General features: G+C 33.7%; 3 long non-coding RNA genes across 4 annotated transcripts; 1 reads left to right on the forward strand and 2 right to left on the reverse strand.

Annotated features, from left to right (window-relative positions):
- Nucleotides 1-4535: 4535 nt before the first annotated feature.
- Nucleotides 4536-6036, reverse strand: LOC146916792 (uncharacterized). Its single transcript, XR_015015281.1, has 2 exons — nucleotides 5940-6036; nucleotides 4536-4736 (listed from the first exon to the last, which is right to left on the reverse strand). It is a non-coding gene; the product is annotated as an uncharacterized LOC146916792 (long non-coding RNA).
- Nucleotides 6037-6808: 772 nt separating this feature from the next.
- On the reverse strand, nucleotides 6809-15485 carry LOC146916793 (uncharacterized). Of its 2 annotated transcripts, XR_015015280.1 has the most exons (7): nucleotides 15164-15485; nucleotides 14671-14754; nucleotides 14383-14585; nucleotides 8932-13241; nucleotides 8439-8522; nucleotides 8151-8353; nucleotides 6809-7009 (listed from the first exon to the last, which is right to left on the reverse strand). It is a non-coding gene; the product is annotated as an uncharacterized LOC146916793 (long non-coding RNA). The 2 variants fall into 2 exon arrangements; XR_015015279.1 differs by lacking the exon at nucleotides 15164-15485 and having other exon boundaries at nucleotides 14671-15155.
- A 988-nt stretch (nucleotides 15486-16473) lies between these two features.
- Nucleotides 16474-20170, forward strand: LOC146916794 (uncharacterized). Its single transcript, XR_015014040.1, has 2 exons — nucleotides 16474-16647; nucleotides 19817-20170. It is a non-coding gene; the product is annotated as an uncharacterized LOC146916794 (long non-coding RNA).
- The last annotated feature ends 131 nt before the right edge of the window (nucleotides 20171-20301 follow it).

Below are 20301 nucleotides of genomic sequence, written 5' to 3' on the forward strand. Positions count from 1 at the left end.
TCTGTGTATCTTCGTCAGTGTTGTCATTGTCAATGGTGAATTGTGCTAAATTACATTGTCGAATCTTCCCCAACTGCCAAAGCTCTTTGAGCTTCATGCTACTATTACCCGTTTTAACTAATTTTGGATCCTATTGTTATGTTATACAATTACAATTTTCTTCTCTTTAGTTTAATTTGATGATATTTGCTTTGCGATTCCGCTTTTCCCCCTCTCTGCATTGTTTTCACTTGGTGAACTTTGTAATGATTGAGATTATGACTCTTTTAGATACATTTTTGGAGAAACATAAATTTTTTGTTTCAACCATTTGTTGATATCTATCTTTGATGTGTTTGCTATACACATCATCCTACTTTTATCCTGATCCATAGGGTCAGTATAAAGAAATTCATAGGGGTTAACATGCTTGTTGGTTGGTTTAACATTAAGTATTAAGTTTAAACAACTTCCAATAGCATGGTTAAGGCTCTTTTCTATTATCAATTTCTTGGTTTCTGGTATAAGGAATCTAAGTATAAGGACAATGACAGGGAAATTGATGAATGCCTTTACAACCCTTTAAATGGCGAGTCAATTAAAAATTGTTCTGTTAGAGATGTGACACTATTCTCCATTGGTATTTCTGCTCGAGACTCATTTGTCTCAGTTATGTCTCTGCAAGCTCCAACGATTTATAAAAAGCAACTGAGGTTATCCAATTCTTCAAGATAATGAATTATGTGACTGTGGATGCTTAGCTTATAGAATCGGCAAGTTTCCTTAATGGTTTCACCAAAGGTGTACAGTGTACTACTTGCTTCCAGCTATGTATACAAAAAAGTCATAATCTCAAAAGTCTATCTTTGTTCTACTATTTCAAATACTTTGGAATACTTCTCTATTATCATTATCACTCATGATTCAATTGATTATTTGCACTTTTGCAGTCATAGGGCATATCAAATGGGTTGAACTGAGAGAGAAAGCTTTAGCTAATTTAAAAATCAAATATGAGACTGATTGTTCTATACATACACCGGTTCAATATCAACCTAATGTGGTTACTCATTATTGACCATCATCAAAATAAGTAAAGAGTTGAACTTACATTGCCAGAAGCTGTTTGGAAAAATAGAATACTAAGCGCTAATTACACAAATGCTTATGCATAAGATTTTACTTTAACAAAAGATAAAATATATTCAAACTGTTTCCATATAAGCCATAGGCTGTTTTCGTAAACTCCATAACAGTCACAGAAATCCTTATGACAATAAATAAGATTAAAGAAGACAATCCAAACAGACCCTAATCTGTTAATTCCTTAAAAGGTACTTCAAATTCTAACAATGTTGTATTTGTGTTCAATGTCAAATAACATAAAAATAACTTACAAACTTTAGCAAGGTAGAAGCCAGTATTATCTTTGAAAAACTCCGGCGCGAAAATAAAGTAGCCCTCGAGAATCATGTGTGTCAGGCCAATGAAGACCCGCCATAATATTAGCAGCCTTTCGACTATTGCTTTTTTGAAACGTTCTGCAAAAATTCACAATCATGTAAACAAAATCAGAAAATGTAAATTCATTTCAAGATGACAGAAATTCAAATAGTAATGATAGCGGAAAGCATTAACCAAAAGCTTAATCCTAGAACTTGTAACAAAATGGTATCATGTAAGTTCCTATTGAAGAACTTACTTGAAAATACACAAACCAAGTGATTGAATATATAAAATGAATTGAGACAATATACCTCAAATTCATATAGTTTTTGAATTGTACAAACTATTACATGTTAGGATTCTAGCATTGAGTAAGGTCTTGTTCTAATCAACTATCTCCATTCAAGATTAATCACATATTGTCAACAAGAAGAAAGTGAAACATTATGTTGACCAAGCATGACATTGAATAGGTGAAGAAATTGTAGTAATTCCACTTGGATTGTAAATTATAAAGACATGGTGTTAATTAACAAATCACATAAGATTACTTTATGTTTTCTAAGGAAATATGGAACACATTTTATAACATTACAAATCATGCAATAGTCATAGACGCATCTTTATCTCTCCCCTAAAAAAATGCAAAAATAAAATGAAAAATAATCTGTACATTTTAAAAATAACAAAATATATATTTGACGTATAAGTCACTTAAGCAGATGTCCACGTATGCGTTGACATAGTCAAGATTAAGGGACCCACTCTTTTGCAGCATGAACTAAAGTTCGAAGACAGAAAAGGTAAATTTTAAAAGTTGGGGGGCGAAATTGTTGAGGTCTAAACCGTAATTCACCCTTTAAAAATAGAAAAGAAAGTTGGAGGTGAAAAAATTTGTAAATTTTGACCATTAAATACAAGATCAACTTATTCATAGATCATCATTCTCAAACTTGAATTAATAAGGAACAATAAAGTATATAAATACTATCATACCATTTATTTCACTCGAGGTGGGATTATTTTTAGTGCCCCATTTCTCGCTTGTCTAAGTTTCAGTCAAGATGAAACTTAAAAGATGAATTAAGCAACAACTAAAATCCAAATTAATCCACAACCATTGGACCACCTCATTGAAATTTATCTTCATTGATTTGAAACATCAACTAAAATCCTCAAAAGCAATTCACCAAATTGCTAGTAGGTAATGAAAAACAATGACTGTTTCACACAAGTTAGTACATTGATTTGGGAATTGACACTCTGAGCATTAAGCAGGCATGTATTAAGTTCTCTAAGTTAAATCCACAACAACACCATCCTTGAGAGTTTAATTCATGTATTCTTTTGACTGTGACAAATTTCATTGTCAAGTATATAAAACTTGAGTGTACTAATACCATCCTTAAATCACATTCCTTTTGAAGGTAACAAAATGTATATACAATACAATCCTCAAGTCACCACATAAACCGCTCAATATCTCACTGTTTTCTTCAATAGCTAACACAATATCCTTAAACAAAGAAGTTAAGCATGCAACAAAATTCACATTACTTACTTCGTTGGACATGGATTCCTGCAGTAAGTAACCAATCATCATATTCACAAAGAAACCTCCCATATTAAAGGGAATTGGAGAATAGTATACACTTATTTACATGAATATTGATTGATTCTTACGAAAATATAAAAATGTAGCAGAAAGCAAATACAAAAAATATATATAAAAATGCAGCAAATAAAGCATTAAGCAAAGATTAACCTGTTTCACTTTCCCGAGCCTTGCATATAGCAAGAGCTCATTCACACCACTTCAAGGTCTATAGATGAAATGAGAGTTGCTTTAATATTTATATACACTATCAGTCTATCATCACTACTACAAAATACCCCCTTTAATAGCATTCATTTTAGCGTTTAATAGCGCTTTTGAAGCGCTAAGAAAGCCCCCGCTATTATAGGTCAGAACCTCTGTAATAGCGCTTTCTAAACGCTATTAAATATCAGTGTTTCAATAGCGCTTTCAGAAAAGTGCTAACGTAGCCTTATTTTTGTGCTATTTTTAAACAGATATTTCTTAGCGTTTTCCAGAAAGCGCTATCTTAACTATCCCATCTTTATTAGCGCTTTCAGAAAAGATAGCGCTTTCAGAAAAGCGCTAATAAAGGCCTGCTATTATAAGTTTTTTTTTTTTTTAAATCCTGCATTTGAAAGTTCAAAATTGCAGCAAATTAGCAAATCAATCAAACATCTCATTGCATCCATTGATAAAAAAAATAAACACTAGTAATATGTTAATCAAAAACTTGGTTACAAAATAAATCTCATATATTAATCAATCCTAGAGAAGAACATCTAATTTACAAAACTAAAAAAATTGTACGGCCAGTGCACATATAGCAAAAATAGTCGCAACCAACAAAAAAAAACCCAACTGCAAAGGTACTCGTGACAAGCGATCCAACGTCTAGTGGTTAAAGCTACCTCTAGCAAATGATTTCCTATGTCATATGGAAGGAAATTTTAATTATGTATTGTTCGATTTCCAGCACATATGCCCAAGATTTTATCACTCTACCTTAAGAAAAACGACAGGGTGAACTAACCTGATTCAAGAGAGGTGAGGATAGTCAACGCAAATGCTCAGTGCAGAATCGACAGAAAAAATCAGAAGCACGAGATATTCTACAAGCACAAGTAAACCAACAAAAAAAATAAAAACATGAACTCAGTTTAGATTTATCAAAGTTAAGGATAAATAAAAAAACCAGTAAGTTGTGCTTAACTTTTCTTTATAATACACAAAGGAACTACAAATAATGGTCATTGATATAACTTCAAATAGTTCCTCTAAAAACAGAACGAGCACTTTTGTATGTTTGAATTGGATGTTCGATCTAAACATAATAATGTGAAGTTCAGAAAAATAGTAAGAAAAAGCAACACATTATTTAGTAGGGAGAATGTTGACATTATTTAGTAAGAAACTAACATTGATTTTGAATAAAAAAGAAACTAACACTCATTTTGAATAAAAATAAACCAACAAGGAGAACTTGAATCAAAATTGTAACACCCATACTAGAAATTACCTAGGATATCTAGTATGCTCGTTAAACTTGGCATTGGATACATTAAAATTACAATAATAAAAATTTCTTCTGAACATATTATAAAACAACTTGTCTATACATTTCAAATAGTACCACTGACGTGTACAACATACATGCAATGACAAGTAAACATAATTGTCCAGCTTCTTTTGCTACTTCATCACGAACTGCCCTGCTTGCGAACCACCTGTGTATCTGAAATAAAATAAAAGGGATTGGGATGAGACAGGATGTCTCAGTGAGTTCCACCTATCCTAGGCTGTAGGCAATCTCAGGGAACCTAGGATTGCCATCTGTCTCTAAACTCAACCCATTTTGGGTTTATACAGTTGTGTCATGCATAACTGAGCGATCGAGGGATAACTAGGATCGCTGTCTGAAATACTATTATAATTCTGATACTAATACTAAAATCATAGCCATAATTATAATCTTAATGTCTGTCATATTATGTTAGAAATGTTAGCGTTGAACAAACAATATTATCTGAGTTGATTTTACGGAATAAACCCAGGTGGAGTATCCCCGGAATTTATGCCACTCTGACCGGTAATAATTTCCAACTGGCGGGAACCCAACTGACGGGGATACCAGACTCCTCTGATTATCGTGGGGTCATCCTCACGGATAGTGCTCGTTCCAACTGGCGGGAACCTTTCGTATCCAACTGGAGGGATAGCGAAAGCCACGGCTTAAACATGTTTTAATACTATAAACTGACTGATCTCTGATAACTGAAATAACCCTCAACTCCACTACTAGCGGGGAGTTAGAGAGACATTTTATCTTAACTGATTTCCTTATAATAATATTTCTAAATCTGTTAATAAAGACGTAGTAATTCCGTCTTTATCCTGAAATAATAATAGGATGCTCATAGCTATGTCATAATAAATTTTCTCGGGTTTGTGACCTACTCATCACTGATATCCATGGCTAATTTATTCTAAACATTTTCTTGCTTTCTCAAACATAGGCATTATGGTAGGATATAAATTGGAGAATTCCAAAACATGTTCGGCTACATATCCGGAGAAATGAGAATTTAAATCCTTAGCTGAACAATGACCATTCATTTTCTTAAAAGTTTCATTTACATTATCTAAGAATTGAATTAAAGTCATAAAAATCCAATAATCTCAACTTCCTGAATTTTAGCCGAAATCATGTATTTATTCACAAATGCATTAAAACTTGTCTAACAATCTTTCCTCCAATTCCTACACTACCATAAGCATGTTTATTAATATAAGAGCTATTTTAGAATACACTAGCATATGTATTTAATTTAAGTCATAATGTCACTAATTATGTTCTAATGCACAATATCATAAACCATCATTTTAGTGGCATAATATAACTACCCAAAGGGAAGTTTTTCTATCTAAAGGAACTCACCTCATCCTATTCTGAATCCTTGAACAAATAAGCATCAGCCATTGCTCTTCACTTCTGCCTTTATTTCAATTCTCCAAAGAAAAACCAAAGTTGCACTGATCCAACATAGTTTATCTGACTTACGTTGCCCATTCAATGCTCGCATTGAGGGGATTTCCTTGTCTGCTCCAAAATAATTTACTTATTCCTTAATTAGTTCACTTAACAACTCAAACATCAAAATTCGGCTTGTTTCGGGCATTCGAGTCATTCACTTATTACATACTCTACATCCACTGAGAGTTTATGAATTCCATTGTTCGTCGGATAATTTTTTCATATCAAGTTCATCTTCTGACCCCGTAGTTCTAGTTACGCCTTTAGAAATACTCATTTCCTCTATACCTTACTTATGCTTCTTATATTGCGGCTCTTGTCAAAGTTGCAATCATCCCATAGTCACCCTGAATATCTTACTTTTACGGTATCCACATAAAAGTGTCGTTCAACAATACCAGAGTGCTCCATCTTAATCTTAACATTTCCCTTATGTCCTTGAAGAACCTTCAACTTCACAGTTTACCAGCCACCATTTGTCGTTGAATACTTCCTTATCAAAATTCGTTATAAAACCTAACACCTTGACTTTCCTTCTCTGCATGCTTCATTCCTCCTAGGTCCTATTCAGCCCTCAGACATTTGTTCTAGCTGTCACATACTAGGTTGAGTTGATCAGGCTCAGCTAGATACGACATTTAAAATAAATATCCGAAACCCAACGGTCCCACTACGTTTTATTGAATTCTAATCACCCAAAGCACGATCTGAATCGACCTGCTCTGATACCAAATTGTAACACCCATACTAGAAATTACCTAGGATATCTAGTATGCTCGTTAAACTTGGCATTGGATACATTAAAATTACAATAATAAAAATTTCTTCTGAACATATTATAAAACAACTTGTCTATACATTTCAAATAATACCACTGACGTGTACAACATACATGCAATGACAAGTAAACATAATTGTCCAGCTTCTTTTGCTACTTAATCACGAACTGCCCTGCTTGCGAACCACCTGTGTATCTGAAATAAAATAAAAGGGATTGGGATGAGACAGGATGTCTCAGTGAGTTCCACCTATCCTAGGCTGTAGGCAATCTCAGGGAACCTAGGATTGCCATCTGTCTCTAAACTCAACCCATTTTGGGTTTATACAGTTGTGTCATGCATAACTGAGCGATCGAGGGATAACTAGGATCGCTGTCTGAAATACTATTATAATTCTGATACTAATACTAAAATCATAGCCATAATTATAATCTTAATGTCTGTCATATTATGTTAGAAATGTTAGCGTTGAACAAACAATATTATATGAGTTGATTTTACGGAATAAACCCAGGTGGAGTAACCCGGGAATTTATTCCACTCTGACCGGTAATAATTTCCAACTGGCGGGAACCCAACTGACGGGGATACCGGACTCCTCTGATTATCGTGGGGTCATCCTCACGGATAGTGCCCGTTCCAACTGGCGGGAACCTTTCGTATCCAACTGGCGGGATAGCGAAAGCCACGGCTTAAACATGTTTTAATACTATAAACTGACTGATCTCTGATAACTGAAATAACCCTCAACTCCATTACTAACGGGGAGTTAGAGAGACATTTTATCTTAACTGATTTCCTTATAATAATATTTCTAAATCTGTTAATAAAGACGTAGTAATTCCGTCTTTATCCTGAAATAATAATAGGATGCTCATAGCTATGTCATAATAAATTTTCTCGGGTTTGTGACCTACTCATCACTGATATCCATGGCTAATTTATTCTAAACATTTTCTTGCTTTCTCAAACATAGGCATTATGGTAGGATATAAATTGGAGAATTCCAAAACATGTTCTTAAAAGTTTCATTTACATTATCTAAGAATTGAATTAAAGTCATAAAAATCCAATAATCTCAACTTCCGGAATTTTAGCCGAAATCATGTATTTATTCACAAATGCATTAAAACTTGTCTAACAATCTTTCCTCCAATTCCTACACTACCATAAGCATGTTTATTAATATAAGAGATATTTTAGAATACACTAGCATATGTATTTAATTTAAGTCATAATGTCACTAATTATGTTTTAAGCACAATATCATAAACCATCATTTTAGTGGCATAATATAACTACCCAAAGGGAAGTTTTTCTATCTAAAGGAACTCACCTCATCCTATTCTGAATCCTTGAACAAATAAGCATCAGCCATTGCTCTTCACTTCTGCCTTTATTTCAATTCTCCAAAGAAAAACCAAAGTTGCACTAGCTTAAACATCAACAACTTAATCTTTGGTTCAGCACAAGTCCTACATCAGTCCCCATACTTCAAAGTAGTCTCTAGACTTCAATAATGGGTCAAAATTCGTGAAACTGGTACCAAAACGTCGGAAATTTCGTTAGCCATCCACAGCACTAAAAATCACTTGATTCCAAGTTACAGAGAGAAAGTTATTACCATTTTAGTGGAGCCCTGTCCCAAAACCCGTAGCAATTTTCCAGCAGAAATTCACAACTTCAAACGCACTTTCTGAGTTCGTCACTAATCCAAATCACACGAAATTTATATCCGATTTGAAGGGAAATAAGTGTAGAATCCGAAACTTCAACAATTACTTAATTCCAGATTACACAGAAAGAGATATGATGAATATACTACCAATATGCCATACGAATTTTTACCCAATTTTCATAAGGTTCAAGTACAATCACCTTTAACAACAATACACCATTTTGATCACCAACTCATCTTTCTTACATCAACAACAAACCATCAACAATGATCTTCAACAACAATTCTCTAATTATCTCATTTCATGAACCAAGCTACTATACCATGAAAATTTATCATAGAAATTCAAACTTTCTCACACAATTCACATACCCATTAAACTTAATCAACAATTCAATCTATAACAATTCAAATTCAAGTTTGAATTTAAGATTCTCACCTTGTATCAACTTTTGCATCAAACCCCTAACTCCTTTATTCTTGTATCTTGCTCCTAACCATCTTCATAACCCACCATGAGTACACACCAAGTCCAAAATTAGAATCAAATTCCCAAAAGCTTGATTTTGGAACACTTCTCAAAAGAGAGATGGAGGGAAGGTTTTGATTAAGATGGAGAAGGGAAATTTTTGGTGCTTATAAGCTAACCAAAGTGGTCTAAGGATCCCATGCTTGTAATTTGTGTGTTGATTACATGAAGAAATTGAAGAAAAGGGGAGATAAGCATGAAGAGAGGTGAGGGGCGGCTGGGAGAAGAGAGAGAAGGGTGGAAAAAATCTGATTTTGGTAGGAAGAGAAATGAGTGGAGAAAATGAAGAAATTTTGTATGGTTATCCTTTAATAGCCCTTAGATTGTAATGACCAAAATACCTTTTTCTACACTCTTCCTCAACTAAAATATCCGATAAAATGTCGTGAAAGTTTTAAGCGGAATATTACATTCACCGTGATCCGTTGGAATAATTTGATTCGGTCCAGAAAGTCTTATGCGAAATTACCATTTTGCCCTTCTCTAAATAAACAAAGATCAAATAATTGATACTGAATTTTATATGCGGGGTATTACACTCTACTCCCCTTAAAGAAATTTCGTCCTCAAAATTTAGAGTTTACCCGATAATAAGTACAAATAATTCCTCTTTACTTTCGATCTTAGACTTTCGTATACGTCTGTTACCCATGATCCTCTTTATCCAACTAAATTATCAGTTTCCCTTGTTACATAAAGTCTTCTGTCTACTTAGCCACAGAAACATCTAACTTGAATTAATATGTTAAACCGATTTCAGGACATGTTTTCCAATCTCATATGTCGAAAAGATTCGATAATAACCTTCTTATCTGTGGTTTGTGGAATACATTATACACATTCCGAACATAGTGGATTGTAAAGCTAACCGATGTATCTGATATCTTTCGAGTAAATTCCTTGTTCCACATACTCTTTATAAATTGTCTTAGGTTACTCCTACTTGTTTACCTTTACTGAATTCTTGAAAAATCTCGTACGTTTACTAGAGTAACACTTCTATCAACTTCATCAACTTTTATCTTGTCTTGGACGGATATGACCTTTGAGTGATCTTTCATGCTATGTCTGGTCCCATTAAAATTTTATTTCTGAACTATGCCCCAAATAACGAGGTCTTATAATGATAATCATACCATATTCTGTATAAGATCGTCCATACTCATAACAATATCTGACGTTAAATTTATTCCAACAAATGTTAGAATTGTTCCAACTTTCTGCATTATTCAACATATAAATAGGAGGTATTACATCTAATATCTGTTATGTTTTATATGAATAAACTCAACATGGTGCTACCTCAAACATCTGTTGGAAGTACTAACTGACGAGTACAATCCATAAGTCCGATTTAAATACATAGTGTACTAACTGGCGAGTACATTAAATATAAAAATCTTATATGAGAATGATGCACTGACTGACGAGTACACAATACACGAGGTAGTACAACTGATAGCTTAATACATAACATATATTTGTAGTCATTCAATTTTGCTTCATCTATCCCAGATTTTAAATCAATCACGATACACCTTGATCATACACCTTGATCATATTAGGATGAGTAGAAAGTGTCATCATAGATCTTCTCTTGAGCTTATATGTTCAAAATATACAATTCATTCCTGAACAATATTGTTATAGTTGTTACTCTAGGGAATGTCTTATCATCTTTTTCTTAATTCCATACTCATAACCTGAATATGCATAGTCCTATATCGTAGCTCACATAATTTTCTAACTTGTGTGATATCAATCTTTTCTTTACCTCAAAAATATGGAATTTAGATTCCTGAACTTCACAACTAAAATTACATTCAAGCATTTGCATTCATATTTTGAGTAGTATCTATTCCCTCAGATACATGTTAATATACCTGATATTCCATGATAGTATTTCAAACCAAAATAAAAATAAAATCTTCAAGATACAACATTCACATTCGTTTCCTCATACATGACTCCTTTTTAACTAATCTGATACTTCTAAGTCATTCTTCAAAATCACCGCGTCGATTAACGGGGTTACATACTATAGGTGATTCCAATTTCTTATATTTAATAAGGTAGGAACACCTTTATCCTACTCTTACTACTTGAACTTTTAATATCTGCGAATTATGCGGTTTGGAAAATTGTTTAATTCATCTCTTAAGATTTCCCATGAATATCTCATTCAAAGTCTTAAACTTTTGCACATTATGTTACTTCTTGCTGATTAATATCTTGCTGTGCTACTCTGATTTATTAGTTCACTTCGCTTAGGCGTACTGCTCCAACCATACTGTAAATTTCTCCATCTCATTACTACATGTTATGAACATGGGGCTAACTCTACACTTCTTGCTATTTCGAGCACCGACTTATAATCACTGACGAGTTATTTTCAATTACTGCAAATTTTTTTCTTCTTTAAACATGCACTACATACTTGTTCTCGTAAAGTGTTCCTTGAATGATTCTCACATTCACGTTATTTATGAACTAAAACATACTTGAATATTCGAGGCTTATTTCCATTTAGTTTGTTCTTGTCTGTAATGACAGTTATACTTACGATCTCCTCTGTAATAACTTCGACTCCCAAAATTCGATTTAATTAACAAAATCATTCTTTTGGTTTTCAAGACACTTGCATAAGAAAAATCATCAAATAAAAATGTTTAACTCCTCAATACTTTAATTCGTTCTTAACTCTTTTACACTAGCAACAATTTTTTTCCTGTATCAGAACCTTAAAATAATTTTCAAATTCAAAAATCTTGATTAATCCTTAACACATCAACCTATTGTATTCATGCGTTAATACATTCTTGTCCTCAACATTTTGTTGAAAGAGCTTGACATCATTCGTCCATTAGTTCACTGTACTTTGGCAACTTCTTATTCAGTCTTCATTTCATTTTTTTTTGTTTCGATTAAAAGTTACATCTTGTCTCTGACCATTACCGAGATCTCTTTCCACTTACTGTTATACTTGTATTTCTTAGTTCGAAGAACAATTTAATATCATGATAAATGCAAGGGGTCTTATTCAATTTCCTTAGTGTACAATTCTTATTAGCTTAACTTTTCTGCCATTCCTTGCTAATAATAATAAAAAAAAAACATCCAAATCGTGCTCTAATCCATAAGGATCTTTCCACTACTATTTATTCATCCTTTTTGACTCTTATGTTGCATAGCATCTTCACTTTACTGATTCATAAATCTAGCACTTTAGATTTCGGGAGGTGCGACTGATCCAACATAGTTTATCTGACTTACGTTGCCCATTCAATGCTCGCATTGAGGGGATTTCCTTGTCTGCTCCAAAATAATTTACTTATTCCTTAATTAGTTCACTTAACAACTCAAACATCAAAATTCGGCTTGTTTCGGGCATTCGAGTCATTCACTTATTACATACTCTACATCCACTGAGAGTTTATGAATTCCATTGTTCGTCGGATAATTTTTTCATATCAAGTTCATCTTCTGACCCCGTAGTTCTAGTTACGCCTTTAGAAATACTCATTTCCTCTATACCTTACTTATGCTTCTTATATTGCGGCTCTTGTCAAAGTTGCAATCATCCCATAGTCACCCTGAATATCTTACTTTTACGGTATCCACATAAAAGTGTCGTTCAACAATACCAGAGTGCTCCATCTTAATCTTAACATTTCCCTTATGTCCTTGAAGAACCTTCAACTTCACAGTTTACCAGCCACCATTTGTCGTTGAATACTTCCTTATCAAAATTCGTTATAAAACCTAACACCTTGACTTTCCTTCTCTGCATGCTTCATTCCTCCTAGGTCCTATTCAGCCCTCAGACATTTGTTCTAGCTGTCACATACTAGGTTGAGTTGATCAGGCTCAGCTAGATACGACATTTAAAATAAATATCCGAAACCCAACGGTCCCACTACGTTTTATTGAATTCTAATCACCCAAAGCACGATCTGAATCGACCTGCTCTGATACCAAATTGTAACACCCATACTAGAAATTACCTAGGATATCTAGTATGCTCGTTAAACTTGGCATTGGATACATTAAAATTACAATAATAAAAATTTCTTCTGAACATATTATAAAACAACTTGTCTATACATTTCAAATAATACCACTGACGTGTACAACATACATGCAATGACAAGTAAACATAATTGTCCAGCTTCTTTTGCTACTTAATCACGAACTGCCCTGCTTGCGAACCACCTGTGTATCTGAAATAAAATAAAAGGGATTGGGATGAGACAGGATGTCTCAGTGAGTTCCACCTATCCTAGGCTGTAGGCAATCTCAGGGAACCTAGGATTGCCATCTGTCTCTAAACTCAACCCATTTTGGGTTTATACAGTTGTGTCATGCATAACTGAGCGATCGAGGGATAACTAGGATCGCTGTCTGAAATACTATTATAATTCTGATACTAATACTAAAATCATAGCCATAATTATAATCTTAATGTCTGTCATATTATGTTAGAAATGTTAGCGTTGAACAAACAATATTATATGAGTTGATTTTACGGAATAAACCCAGGTGGAGTAACCCGGGAATTTATTCCACTCTGACCGGTAATAATTTCCAACTGGCGGGAACCCAACTGACGGGGATACCGGACTCCTCTGATTATCGTGGGGTCATCCTCACGGATAGTGCCCGTTCCAACTGGCGGGAACCTTTCGTATCCAACTGGCGGGATAGCGAAAGCCACGGCTTAAACATGTTTTAATACTATAAACTGACTGATCTCTGATAACTGAAATAACCCTCAACTCCATTACTAACGGGGAGTTAGAGAGACATTTTATCTTAACTGATTTCCTTATAATAATATTTCTAAATCTGTTAATAAAGACGTAGTAATTCCGTCTTTATCCTGAAATAATAATAGGATGCTCATAGCTATGTCATAATAAATTTTCTCGGGTTTGTGACCTACTCATCACTGATATCCATGGCTAATTTATTCTAAACATTTTCTTGCTTTCTCAAACATAGGCATTATGGTAGGATATAAATTGGAGAATTCCAAAACATGTTCTTAAAAGTTTCATTTACATTATCTAAGAATTGAATTAAAGTCATAAAAATCCAATAATCTCAACTTCCGGAATTTTAGCCGAAATCATGTATTTATTCACAAATGCATTAAAACTTGTCTAACAATCTTTCCTCCAATTCCTACACTACCATAAGCATGTTTATTAATATAAGAGATATTTTAGAATACACTAGCATATGTATTTAATTTAAGTCATAATGTCACTAATTATGTTTTAAGCACAATATCATAAACCATCATTTTAGTGGCATAATATAACTACCCAAAGGGAAGTTTTTCTATCTAAAGGAACTCACCTCATCCTATTCTGAATCCTTGAACAAATAAGCATCAGCCATTGCTCTTCACTTCTGCCTTTATTTCAATTCTCCAAAGAAAAACCAAAGTTGCACTAGCTTAAACATCAACAACTTAATCTTTGGTTCAGCACAAGTCCTACATCAGTCCCCATACTTCAAAGTAGTCTCTAGACTTCAATAATGGGTCAAAATTCGTGAAACTGGTACCAAAACGTCGGAAATTTCGTTAGCCATCCACAGCACTAAAAATCACTTGATTCCAAGTTACAGAGAGAAAGTTATTACCATTTTAGTGGAGCCCTGTCCCAAAACCCGTAGCAATTTTCCAGCAGAAATTCACAACTTCAAACGCACTTTCTGAGTTCGTCACTAATCCAAATCACACGAAATTTATATCCGATTTGAAGGGAAATAAGTGTAGAATCCGAAACTTCAACAATTACTTAATTCCAGATTACACAGAAAGAGATATGATGAATATACTACCAATATGCCATACGAATTTTTACCCAATTTTCATAAGGTTCAAGTACAATCACCTTTAACAACAATACACCATTTTGATCACCAACTCATCTTTCTTACATCAACAACAAACCATCAACAATGATCTTCAACAACAATTCTCTAATTATCTCATTTCATGAACCAAGCTACTATACCATGAAAATTTATCATAGAAATTCAAACTTTCTCACACAATTCACATACCCATTAAACTTAATCAACAATTCAATCTATAACAATTCAAATTCAAGTTTTAATTTATGATTCTCACCTTGTATCAACTTTTGCATCAAACCCCTAACTCCTTTATTCTTGTATCTTGCTCCTAACCATCTTCATAACCCACCATGAGTACACACCAAGTCCAAAATTAGAATCAAATTCCCAAAAGCTTGATTTTGGAACACTTCTCAAAAGAGAGATGGAGGGAAGGTTTTGATTAAGATGGAGAAGAGAAATTTTTGGTGCTTATAAGCTAACCAAAGTGGTCTAAGGATCCCATGCTTGTAATTTGTGTGTTGATTACATGAAGAAATTGAAGAAAAGGGGAGATAAGCATGAAGAGAGGTGAGGGGCGGCTGGGAGAAGAAAGATTGTAGGTTTTGGCCTTCTTGTTATCTTTCTTGTGTAAAAACTATAGAGGAAAAATTGTAGGTTTTGGCCTTTTTGTGGCTATCTCTTTGTTTGGTAAAAACATAAAATTGCTTGGCTTTTCTTTCTTTGTTAGTGAATATTATGATGCCTTTTGCTTCTTGTTAATTATTGTTTCAATGTTGTAGTATTGTTTATGACATTTTATTTTTTGAGGCGGGGATTGGTAGAGTCGTATGGTAGTTGTTGAGCTTCTCTGCGACAATTAATATGTGTAGTTAGTAGGTGTCTAGATAGAAGTACTACTGGAACCATTAGCTCATATGAACCCTCCCTTAAAAGCATCTCATACTACTCAATGTGAGACTTGGGCACTCCATAATACTCAAATTCCTATCATAGCACCGCTCTTGAGAGCTGACATCCCGGTGGTTGCACACTACAGCGCTTTACCTATTTGAGCTATCGGCAACCAGCAATAATACCAATTGATAATTATCCAAACACTTGAGGAACCCTCCATTAAAAGCTAGATATCAGGGGGGAATAACTAAGGCACTTAAATACTCCACCAATCATTTCATACTGCTTAATGGGGGAATTGGACAACCCATAACACCAAGGTCCCTATCACAATGCTCCAGCAGATTTATTTCATGTAAATGGTAAAATCTGACTATTACTTAAAGTGCATTTAATCGCAACATGTTAAGCAATTTTACTCTACAATTTTCAGATTACTTTTAGTATGAGCTCATAGTTATAGTCTCGTAAGTTTGAAAGAAACCTAAATTTCAGAAACAGTAGTAGAACTGAACCACGGTTGCTTTTTGTCTATCCAATTTCCCTCATCAAGCATGAAAACTTGCTGGTTTTGTAAGGCATGTGTCATGCTCGTTAAGCCATCCCATATGTGACAAGCCTGATGTCCATATTATTGTCCCTTTTTATATTGTGTATCTTAGTTTATCTCACATAATCAATTTATCATACTAGAGTATCTTTGATTATATCCTTATGTTTTCATTTTCTCTTATGGGCCACTTTGATTTTTCAGAATTTTGGCTTTGATGGAAAACTGGTTGTCAACTACGCTTGTTCTATGGCATGGGGCTAACACTAAAATGACAGTTGCTGGTCGATGTAACCTGCTAATTCCAAAATGTGAATATATATTGTTTTTCTTTAGTTGTTGCCACACGCTTTAGCACAAACTCAGACTTCAATTGCATACAATCAAAGTACAATATTTTTGTTGAACTTAAAGATTCTTGCAAGGTAGAAATGGAACAAGAATTAACACGGTGTTCTTCACAATCCGTTGGTTTGAAATGCCTTCATTTTAGGAGTGTCTTTAAATATTGGAGCTACATTTTTAGTTTTTATTCATGCCTTATGTTTTTGGAATATATTATGTCAATTTAGTTATGGATCATGGTGGTTTAGAAACTCGTACATAGCTTAACCAATAATTGTATTGAATTTTACATCTTAGTAGTAGAACTTCGTAGCTTGATATATTTGTGCCCTACTCACTTCTGTTCGTAAAGGTTACTTCTTCTTCTTCTTCATCAATCAATCACTCAATCTTTTCTTTTCTCTTTCTCAATTTGATTTTGTTTTCATCTTTTTGTGACAGTGGTTGTTCATCTCAGAGCCACCGGTGATGCTCCTATTCTCAAACAATCCAAATTCAAGGTACCTTTCCTTTTTAATTAATGGGTCTTTTTTATTTCTTCACAATTCGCATTAAAATTTTTAATATTTTGGGTGTGAGGATTGTGCATCATTAACGAATTTCCTTCAGAAGCTGAATGTTGTAGGATTAAATTTGAGAAGGTTTTAATAGAATTGAATGGAATTGCAATTTGTTTTGTTGATTTTAATTTTTTATTCTTTTGAGTTCTAGAGTGTGTCAATAATATTTTTATAGGACTGTAGATGAGGATTACACTGTTTCATGTTTGCTTTTTGCTTGGAATGGTTTGATGTGGTAACGAAATCAGTCATGCCTTTTCTCAATACGGCTTCTTAAATGGATAAATGGAATCATGGTGAACATATTAAGCATATGAAACAATACTTCAAGTTGGAGGAAGCAATGGAAAGCCGTCATCAAAATCAGATTCGGCATCGGTTAAATGAGCTTGAAGGTCAACAATTTTAGTAAAAAGGACTTACCTTTATTTCACGTATATTTGCTTGTTTCTGTATCCACTAAATGAAAGTGATATTTTAATAAGAATCTTTACAATTTTACTGAAGAATTGTGCTACTGTTTCAAACCAGAATTGCCTTCAAGCAGGGGAGAGGACCTGCAGACAAAGTGCCTGCTTGAACTTTATGGACTGAAGGTAAATATTATTCTAGAACCTTCAATGTTTAGCGTACTGTGAGTCATATCTAACCTTGATGTTTTTCTACTCTAAATCTCGTGTAACTTCCTGTTGTAGTCCATCCCACGTAGCGGGAAGAGGCTTGACAGTGATTGTTGTCATCTATTTTCCACAAATTGATAGCTGAAATTCCTTACAGCATGTCACTTAATTGTCCTTCACTTATTATATTTCTATTAAAACTATAACCGAGAAATGACAAGAAACATGTCCTTGTTGGCAAGGACTTCTCTTCTGGCAGTTAGCAGAGTTGCAGTCAAAGGTTTGGTCTGATGTGAGTTCTGAATACTGGCTCAATGTTGAATGTGCATATCCTGATTGGAAATTATTTGATTGGGGCATGATGAGATTACGCCGTCCATTGTATGGAGTTGGAGATCCATTTGCCATGGATGTTGATAATCAATTGAGGAAGAGACGGGATTCTGAGGTGATTTTCTATTTTTAAACCAGAATTGCCTCCCCCCCCCCCCCCCACTTTTGGGTTTGAACTTACTTTTCATAGCACATATATCATAGATTATGGTTCACATCTATAGATGTTCAGGCTTCGTTGTTGCAATCAGTTTGTATCCCTTTATTGGTCAACTCCTTTAATTGATCTTAGACTTCTACATATTTTTTTTATACACTTTGGCTTGAAAAATTCGATATTATCTTACTGTAAATCTAGGATCATAAACATTGTCACAATGTGAGTGTTATTTATCAATTCTTTCTACAAATAAACAAAAAAAAATGTCTGGTTGAAAAACACAGGCAGATAGACACATGCAAACCCATTCATACATGCATACAATTATGTAGGAACAAGGAAATATAATTTTATACTAGTTAAGTATACACGACTTGGTGTGCAGTGATTTAGTTTATTTTTTCCTGATACATGCATGATTTTCCAATATCTGAGCATGGAATGGAATTAGTCTGTACCGCCTATCTCATATAGATCCTGAAAGACTGTCAAGATTAGAAGAGGTGGAGAAAAATCATATAGAGACTACAAAAAGAAGGTTTTTTGCAGAAATACTAAATTATGTCCGCGAGCTCCAGTTACAAAGTCAAGCTTCTTTGAAGCGGAGAAAACAGAGGAATGATGGCATCGAGGTACTCTTCCTCTATCTTTCATTTCGTATTGTAAAAGATGCAATTAGGGTTTTGCAAGTGTTTGTCTTGAAATCACAATTGATCTGTTTATATACATCATAACTAACATCAACATAGTAATTGTACACTACTCTGTGTCTAGACTTCTATTTTAACTCTACTCTTTTGAGTAATTATTTATGTAATTAACTTAAATTGTAACATAACTCTGACCTATCATGAACATGTGATAAGGGACTAGTTAAAGAGAGATCTCAAAGAGGAAACAAGGTGCACATCGAACATTCAAATCAAGTTGTGGTTTGGACATAATGATACTAATTAATTAAAAAATGCTAGTGATAGCGTGTGTGAAGAATTTTAAGGGGAAGATGTTAGGAAATGGAAATAGAAAAGATGCAAGTGAGGGTTGTAGAAATAAATTTCAAGTGTGGTAATGATATGTCTAAGTTTTTTCATTAACATAGGTTGTATGGAAGAACTTTTTTGGGCTCATTGTATGACTAAACACTTGTGTATGTATTTGTAAGACTTATGGAAATATCTTATGATAATGATATGCACATATGTTGTTTTCAGCTTATTATCATAAGCCCCCCAAAATAGCATATAAAGATAGATTATTCAAAGTTTATAAAAATGCGCATCTGCTAAATTTATTATCATATGGTAGTTCATTGGACTTGAAAAAAAGGTAGTTTATTGGTATTATGTTTATGATTTATTGTTGAATATGTGTTCCTATGTCAGTGTGATACATTACTTGATATTCAGAGATGATTCTTAGTTTATTCTGTTGAAGTATTTATGTTGCAAGATAATGATTTCAGGTTTCGCGGCACCTGTTTAGATGGACAAAAGAAGTCTCATACGCAGATTATTATGAACGTGCCTTAACAAATGGTGTACTCAGTATACAAAGAGGAACATATCCTGGGGTGATGATTTATATGCTTCCTTTAGGTATTGGGGTTTCCAAATCTAAAACTGGACATAGTTGGGGAAATCCAATAATGATTCTGCTGTGGATTTTTTTTTTGTTTGAAATTTCTGCCTAAAATTGTTTTATTGGATTATTTCTAGCTATATTGTATGCTTATGCCTCTTTTATAGATTGGAATATTGAGGATTGATTATGTAATATCCAATTAGATAATATAACTTTTTTTTTTGCATTAAAATTATCCATAATTTGTTTTCATTTTATTACTATTAAAAAGAAATCAGGGGTCAAGCTTATTTGATAAGCCATTTAAAAAAAAATTAGAAAAAAAAATTATTTCACTTCAGTGATTTTGAAAACTGATGTGAAATA

This window comes from Medicago sativa, chromosome 6 (genome assembly GCF_051527215.1).
Source record: "Medicago sativa cultivar Bolivia chromosome 6, Bolivia_mono, whole genome shotgun sequence".
Classification (NCBI taxonomy): Eukaryota; Viridiplantae; Streptophyta; class Magnoliopsida; order Fabales; family Fabaceae; genus Medicago; species Medicago sativa.